We start from the raw sequence: 9,580 nt of genomic DNA on the forward strand, positions 1-9,580 counted from the left end.
TTAATTGGTCCTGATAATCACTTTCCTTTCCGCCTTCGATCATGGCTGCATTGCACCAGGAATAGAACTTCCGAGGAAGAGACAGTTAAACACGCAGTATGGGGATAAGGAAACGGCCTTCAACGTTCGCGACCAGCAAAAATTAGCTGAAAAGTCACGCATCCCTCCGAATAATTATGTCTGGTGATAAGTTTGTAATTTTATTAAATGACAATCAAAAAATTAAAATAGGCTCATGTGGAACCGAATCTACTCGATGACGATGACGATGCTGTCACTTTCTGGTAACATTATTTCTATACATTTCCGTTAGGATGAGTTGTCTGCGTTTATGTGCTTATCGCTTGCAGCTCATTATGTGTTTTAGGCTTCCGGTATGAGGACTTTCGGTTTTTATTTTCATATTTCACCACAAACTCGATTATTCACAAGAGACTCTGCGCATGTCGAGTTCGTTGGTATTACGTCCGCAAACTGCTTTCATCCGTGAACCGATTCCGATCCCTTTTCTAACCCTGCACGTATCGGTGCACTTCAAAGTAATTTGTCCTCATTAATCTCCTAAGTACCGAGCACTTGCTTGAACTCTTTTCCGTTCTTCACTGAACCAGAAGTAAAAGTGTAGCCACAGCGCTCAGGTGGAATTGGTTCCGTGCATGGGGCACCTGACCCTTGTGTTAGTACCATCCCTACCCTATTCGTGCTTGAGGCACATACTTTCACATTGAAACAGCGGAACCTTAATCTAATTAAATGTTTACGCCTTTATTTCTAGGTAATTAATAGGACAGTACTCTTCTGTTTTCATCCAGCTTTCGATCAACCCTTCGCCGAAGTACTTGATTATGAGTAAAACAATGAATTAAAATGTATGAAGGATACTAATTAGATTCACATATCTTTGTACATTTCTTTCAAGGATTTTTAGTGAAGGCTTTGGTGGAATGTAGAAATATGTGAAACAATTAGATTGTAATCAATAATGCGATGTTGTTGCATTTTTTGTAAATTACAACAATCAAATATACTTTAATTATTTTATTCATAATAAATTGTAGTCGTAGCGTCAAATTGTTCGAGTTCTTATTCATATCTCACCTCAGTAGTATCATCTGAAATGTCGTTAACTTTTGTTTTGAACTACTGTAGTATTTAGATGTAACATGTTTGTGAAACTTGATCCTGTCAAATATAATAGATATATTCTTATCCTTATCCGATATAGCTGAATCCTAGCAAAGATAAACGGTTCTTTATAGAGTTAAGGACAATTTGCAAAAGGGCACACGTTATAAATTAAATTAAAATTTTAAGGCTACGTTAAATTTACATCCAAGCCGTGTAGGGCTCCCACATACACACATACTCGCAAACATAGATCTATGCGAAAATGAATGATTTGCAACCGTTTCCGACACTCCCGACCGGCGACTGCTGACTTCCGGCTGACTCGGTTCCAGCAGAACAATCACAAAACGACCTCGCGTCTCCCCGGAAACCGGATGCCGGCCAACTCCAGCGAGAACACCCGCCCCACCAACCAAGAGTGACACCTCCGAATACTATTGTTTTCGATGAAGTAATTTGCGTCAATTGCTGCTACTACTAAATGCATTTCATGCTCATGAATACTGCATTAAGCTGAATGGGCGTATCGTTCGGTAAGTTCTGCGTTTCAACTCTCGTCAATTCGCTTGGCATCGGTGCATGGGCGGCATACGAACGCAAAAAGCCGGTAGTAGTTCTTCAGGGTAGAGAAGGGGTCTCGGAAATGAAGTCCAGGTAACGGCCGCCAACTGGGTTCAAACGCACAAACAAAGTGCCCGTTTGACGAGCGGTAATAATCAAATCAAATTACATTTTACGACCACACACGAACGCCAGCCGCCACACTAAGCAGGGAATAATTTTCGAAATGGTAATCAACTGATTATTCTATCAAATCATAACCGCTTCCGCTTTAAACGGACATTTCGTGACGAACCGGTTTCCACCGTTGATATTATTTAATTGTTCCTTTATTCGCAAAGGGCGTTGCATTGTTTTGTGTTGGTTATATGAACAGGCAATTATCATTGACTGCCATGATGATAATTTTCTGATGGAACCGTTACACCCGAGGTCACCCAAGGTGGAGTTTCTAGTTTAACGGCACGCCATAAAGTAAAACACCAGGCGCCTCCATTGATTATTGTCTCCATTGGAATGTATAAAGATGCAGTCACATATCCAAAGCAGGCAAATGCACATTGAACAGCTCAATGTGAAGTTCTGGGTATCTTCAAACTTTCCAATTACTTACCCATTCCTCCCATTTTGTATAAAATCTTCTGCCCGGGAACTCTTTGCCTTCCGTAGCTGGAAGAAACCCCTTTTTCCAATCCCACGTCAGAAGAGTTAACATGCAAAGCGTCTTACAATGTTTCTACAATTGTGACACACCTTTATCAACATTATATTATAGGAGGAAAAGTTTTGCACCCATTTTCGCATCCGTTGCGCCACCAACGGCGGCTAATAAGGATGATAATATCATCCGTCAGCCGGAAAAGGGAACAAAACTTTCGCCATGGTTGCCTGCGAGCGGTACGAAACCTTCTTCTCGGTTAACATGATTCCATTAAAACTTTCGACAGCACTATCCCAAACATGGGATTTCCTAGTAGTGCGGTACGCTCGTAGGAGCATTGATATGCTTCGCCGAGGAGTTATTGCATAAGACGAGGAAGATGATTCCATTTGATCTTTAACTACGCACTATTTCAGTGTGCGATACAACATAGGCTTCAATAATTAATTTCATTCGATTTAATTACCACCTCAATGATACTCCGCTGAACGATAATAATTACAGAACTGAACGTTTTATTTAACAAACGACTGACTAGCACTTTGATGTTTAATTGATGAGTACAAACAAAGGCACTACTTGGCTGAGCCTACGATGGCAATAAAAGCTGCTCTGAAACTACTGGTACTACTACTGTTTGCTGATTTGTCGTTGCACACTTCAAAAGCGGATTATGTTGTGCTCCGATTGGTATTCCCTCTGGTAACATACTTCTCAGTCTAGCGAGAAATTTCATGCATGTGCTGCCGTGGTTTTATCCACTAACAAAGCAGATCATACTTATCTGACACATTGTGAAACAATCATACGGCAAATGCCAACAATCTGTCAAACCGAACGCACTCTAACAAACTCGTTCCCGATAAAGTGCCGAGATGAAGGGATTAGTGTATACGGTAAAGCTCCATTTTATCGCGACTCAACCTTGGTTTACGCCTTTTTGATGGCATTATTTGCAATCATTTGCGTTCAGCTCGATTTTGCCCAGCGGCTTGCAGACTAACATTCCGCTGCATTTACTTCTCGTTGCTTGTTTCTTTCCTTCCTCTTTCTACTTTTATGACCTTTTGTGTGTGCATGCGGGTGTGGGTGTGTGTGCATGCACGACTTATATCTCTTTTTTTTTGGGTTTCGTGAGAAAAGTTTTTGCAAACCCCCTTCGAATCCAGCGTGGCATGAAAACAGCGCCAAGCTAGAATCGTTGTTTAGATTTATGCTTCCGATAAAAGAAGGGATTCGCCTGGTCGATGTGTTATCCCCGAGGCTCAAGGGACGACTGGTCCCGTTTTGTGTTGTTTTTCGTCCGAATCTGGACGGCGACGAAGCGTGCGCGCCTGGTTGCCTTTCAAAACATTTCAAATCTGCTCCCATTGATGAGTTTTCTGGTGGACAGATTACCAACACCTTCAAGCTAACGCTCTACAGAAAAAACAGATGAAGGAGGTTTAAGATGCGGTGCGGAGTGAGAAGAAAATGTAGATTCCCGCTATACACGCCGTCATCATGGCGAAACGAACAAGCAACACGCAGACTTAAAAGGATAAAGGATTCAACCGACAAACATTCGTCCGAGATTTGGAAGACGAAAAATTCGGTGAATGATAAAAATAAGGCTTCGGATTTTTTTAAATCTTGTCGTGATTTGTCCATCGTGGTAGAGAAGTTTTCGCTTGGCGTCCCTTTTCTTAAGTTGTCCAAAAGCGGTTTCGTTCACGCGTGAACTATTCGGAATGTTTTAAATCATCATCCCGGGCGCATTGGATCCTTCTAATAGCACCTTCAGTATACATATATTCTACACGCAACGCTTCGATTGAAAGGGGTAAATCTTCGTTATTACGAGATTTTTTTTTCGTATTTTTTTCTGTCCTTCACCCAGCAAACCGTCATTCCTATGCAAACCTTCTTTTTTTTCTATTTGTTGTTCATATATTTAGATGGATGTTTTCATCCGAATAACCTTGCTCGGTCCTGTTTTTACTCCCTCCTTTTCACCCTTTGCTGCACTCAAATAGACCCAATTTGCAATCTGAGATCAACCTTTTTAATCCCTTTTCATCAAACTCTTACCGGACCCACTCAGCGTGCAGTCCGTGTGAATTTGGGGATTATAAAACCATCACGAAAACCACGACTCACTCAACTGTAGCTTCTATGTGAGATGTTAACAGATATCAACACACCATTACGAGCATGACCCCATTTCGCCTTATCAAGATAGCTTTATTTGATGTTTTTGCAGAACGGGATGTGCCAATCTTATGCGAACCATCGCTGTTCGTAGAACAATCTGAAATATCCTTTAGGTATTTTCCAGCTTCAATCCTGATGGAAGAGTTGTTTTTTGTTGCCGGAAATAACATATTGAACCCAGTCAATGTTCTACTAGTTTTCTCTACAGCGTCATACTCTAGGATTACCTATTTTTAATCTACGTAGAATTCAGGTTGCAGCTCATGTGCAAAGTTGGATAGAGTCGATCGTTTCAATGACTAGCTCACAATGTCCGGTTGGTTGCGCCTTGAGGCTTATGAATGCACGAAACATCCAATGAACCCTACCACAAACCCCTCGTTTACCATATCGTTCAATCTAACAAGATAACCAAGTTTCAAAGGTGGCTCGTGCTAAAATGAAACGGCACACTCGCTGGACTGCAAACTGTTCGGTGCAATCTACCTCGCAAAAAATGGCACAGTTTAACCGGGAAGTTTCCTTTCATCCTTAAATCTGCAGCCAGCCAGCGCTAACTGTTCAGTTCATTCATTAGGGATTTTTTTTCTGCATCGCAGTGTCGTTATCGTGCAAAATGAAAATTTGTTAAACCTTACTGTCATACCGAAGCCCGCGGACATGCAGGAGTTTCCTGAAGGATTGTGGCCAGCCAAGAACACGGTCGCCAAGCAGATCAGTCGGACCGCAGCCATGATCCCAGCAACATGAAGCCACTTACTCCGCGAAACGTTGTCTTACGGAAAACACTTGGAATTGAAATTGCTTTTTAGAACCAAAGCTAAAAAAAGGAACGCTTGGAAAAAGATCAATAAAAGATATCAAAAACAAAAGACAAAAAATTAAAATCCATCTTCTTTTATTTGCTGCGCTTGTGAAACTAATAAACGCTAGTTCATTAACTTTTGTGCCTGCCTGTAAAGCGTGCTGATTGGAGAGATGGTTGCGGATTGCTTTTGATTTGTGCATGGAAGCGATTTAAATGAATGCTTCTTGGATTTTACAGTAAATCATCTTTTACCAACTGTTGTAACTACAACGTAGCGTCACCGAACCAGAGAAAAAGAGGTTGATAAATGTTTTAGACGTGATCAACTGATCAGCCAAAATTTTAGTTTATTTTCTCCTTCTCACTATTGCGACTGGCGCTTATCTTTTCGGCGCTGCTTTTTATATCAAGTCCCTCACTAGCGCCTTCTTTTGTTAACAATCCTCTACTTTTTGGGGAACGAGCCGGGGCGCTTGACAAGTCCCCACGAACATTCCCACGCAGGGGTCTCTATAAGGCCCTGTCATTTCTGACATCAACTTAAGTCATTACTGAAACTTTTTTTTCTGTAATACCCTATTGTTTGCATTACTGTTTCTCTTTTCCAAGATCCGATGCTAAATTTGAATGAATGATCTCAAATATAATTTTAAACCTCACTCGTTCAACTGTTTCCATGAGCAACTGAAATCGAAAATTGGTTTTGAATCCAGGATTACTTATTTAACCCATCGGAGTCACCAAACATTGCAAAACGTACTGAATTATACCATCCCCCCTCGGAAGCTCTTACTTCGACTTAAAATTTTATGCAAATGAGAACGACCAGCGTAACGGTCCAGAACCGGGTCCCCAGGTTTTGTGAATTTTTTGTTGAATCTTCTCATTACTGCCATTTCGGCTCTGGCAGCTCGGGAAAACTAACGAATTCGCTTCGTTCGTAGATGGCCGAGATGTATGCGAGCCCGTGAGCTTTGGCGGAGTGGAGTGCTTTATCCAACATTAATTACAGTCCATTGGCAACAGAAGCCAGATTGGTCGTTTGATTAGGTACAATGTTGGACCTCGAGGAAGGTCTCGAATGGGCCAGCCTTTTCCACATGGCCCAATTTTCCACATGCTTTTGCCATTGCACTCTCTCGGTCCTGTTTTACCAGTTTTCTTCCTTCGCGTGGTGCAGTTGACTTTTCCCAGCCCAGTTGCTCGGCATAAGTTGGTGGCCGACAAAATTTTGTATGCATGTTTATATGCGCTCCAGTGGTTATGCTGTTTGAGGTTCACTAAAAACGAGCGGCATGTGGGAAGAGAGAGGAGTGACAACCTCGGGACGATGATGGTATGGGATCAGGTCCGATTCCCGTTCTTTTTCGTTTTGCTCTTGGACGATGCGACGTTGGCAGCTGTGATGTGTGCCAATGTTTGTAACGACGATGGGAGACAAAGGGAAGAGTGAGGAAGGGCGTTTGGGACGCAACATTGGGTGCTGGATGGTGCGCTCGAAACCATAACATAAAAGAGGCAGTACGCTCCGAAATGCATATGAACAACCGGGTAACACATTCGACTGCTCACACGGCATCACCAACACCGAACTAACACTCATTCACTGAGTCGGACGAGCGTGGGGACTCTGGAGAAGGCGATGAAGGTGGTATGTACACTGAACATTTGGCAAAATATAACCGCCACTCACTTGCACGTCTCGTTTGCGGCCCGAAAGCTGTGAAATTTTTGTTTGATTCTGTCTTCAGCCCCTTTGGAAGGATGAGGTTGGGAGGGAAAGGGTAACGAGAAGGGAGGTTCGGAACCACTGGAACGCAGCCGACAGTCGACGACTCCTAACATGGCACACGACCTTGTGACTGACCGTTGGGTTTTAACGAGCCGATTCTCGGAACGAAAGCGAGCAGTTAGTCTTTTCCGAATGATTTAGTTGCATCACGATGTATCAAAACGCCCCACTCTGGAATGTGGAATGCAAGTGGCAGAGGACCGAACCCGTTGAAGCTGGCAGCGAGCAGAATTTTCACATCGACACAGCAGCACGAGAAGGGGTTTCGCGCGAGAGGCTACGGGAATGGACATGGCACGATTCATGTTTTCTCGGAAAACAATATCCAACCGATTGTAGAGTAACTTCGTCTCCACCAGGAGCCCCTGAAGGACCTCCGTTCCTTGCTGTCCCAAAAGAGGGCAGCACCGGAGAGCGGAAGAAGGAAACACTGCATGAAAATTATAACGCACGAAAAATGGCATGTACACCATCAATTCGAATGACTGAGTTTCCCGGTCAAGCACCCAACGGGGGCCAGGTTGCGTGTGCAGTTTGAAGAGGGTCAACGTGGGCTTGATCGTTGAGGAGATGTGATTTGGAAAATGAATTGTTTAAAAACGGTCCAGAGTTGGGCTCGGCCTAGGGGTTATCTGATGAGTGGATGGAATGTAATTTATGAATCTCTAGTTAATACGTTACGAGTGCAGCTTCGTGTTTTATTAGTGGAAAGCATAAGCTCTGGCGTCCAGTTCAATTGTTTACAGCCTGGTTCTATTCCATTCTACGATCGAGCCTGAAGTGAAAGTTCATATATTTCACTTCGTTTAATACATTTGATTTATGTCATAGACATCCTCTAGCAATGGAAAAATTAAATAGTAAAAATATACCCAATTGTAAAAATTGACATTCACTTTCGATGCTGAAACCCCTTACTAACACTTAATAAACGAGTGGAAATCTCTTTAGTTGCCACACCACATTTTCCTTCACAAAGAGCAACATGTAGATTGCTAGTAGGGAGATGATATAAATTTTTACTTACAAAAATGGTTTGGAACTGGTAATGCAAAACAAAACATGAACGAATATGAAGTTCACATTTGATAAGTTTTCTTTAAACATTTTTTTAGATGAGTGAGATAAAAATAAATACCTTAGACTGATGACATAAATTTACTGAAAATTCGCCATGAAATTATCTAGTACTGACATAGTTTATATTGGTTATCTTGATAAACATTGTGCTAAGTAAATTAATTTTTCTCTCGATTTTATGTAGGCGCTAAATTAAAAACAAATGTTTTTCGGCATATTGGAGAAATTTTTTAACCGTATGTGGCACTAGTACAAAACTAGTACTAGTAAATGCTGACTGTATGTGCAACATATTTACCAATTGTTGTGACGATAAATACGAGGCATGAAGTATATCTTTGTTTTATGCCTTGATCAATACTGAGTTATTAATTTGTGTAAATATTTGTAACATATAATAATAAAATTAAATGCTTGAATAAGGAATTCAGTTAACCATTCAAATGTTTGATGCCTTCTCATGAAATTGCTTTTTTAAATGATGTAAAAAGAATTTCACTGAAACAACAAACAATGACCACAATCCCTCCCACCTGATGTTGCTCCAGACAAAACGAAACGAATTACTGTGACGTTTGCAAACATTGTTATATTCAGGATTTCCGTCGTTCATTTATCACAGCTCGTGCCAAGCTCATTGACATCCACCGAGCCATACAAAACGCATACACACACAGACTTTCGTGAACACTCCAATGGCAGCAAGCTCATCCGTTCCTGCCTGTGTCAACCACATCCGGTGAAAATAGCACTGGAAAAAGAACCACCTCTTATTGGTGGAAGGAAACGCTGCACCCGCATATGATTTATTCCGTGTAGGCATTTCATAAATTAATATACCTCGTTTGTTATCTTTTAATTCAGAGCGACAAGCCGTATTAGACGGCAACGCTATTTGCGTCCCTTCCTATCAACACACTAGTCCTAGCGCGAAGCTAGCGATATGCTTTCCCCGGCACTATTTCAACCCACGGACATACGTGTGCGATACATCGGTCTGTGTGTATGTGTACACCCTTGATGCTGTTGTGGAGAAATATTAATTGAAATTTCTCCAATTACAAACCGGTTGCACGCTCGACCGATTGGGTTTTGCGTACCAGGAGTGAAAAGTGCGCCCGTTGAGCAAACATTAATCAACCACTAACCATCGCGTAGATATTGACTAATACATAACTTTTGCCACGAACCGGAACCGGACATCGACGCAAGTAAGCCAGCGGGTAATAGGGAGGAGATGAAGATTAGCTCCGGTACATCGAATATCGAACACTGGGCGGCTCATTCACCGCCGAGCTAAAACAATAACATTGTTTGATTTTCCACATCTGCGACAAGGTGAAAGCGCGAGAGAGAA

This window comes from Anopheles coustani, chromosome 3 (genome assembly GCF_943734705.1).
Source record: "Anopheles coustani chromosome 3, idAnoCousDA_361_x.2, whole genome shotgun sequence".
Lineage (NCBI taxonomy): Eukaryota > Metazoa > Arthropoda > Insecta > Diptera > Culicidae > Anopheles > Anopheles coustani.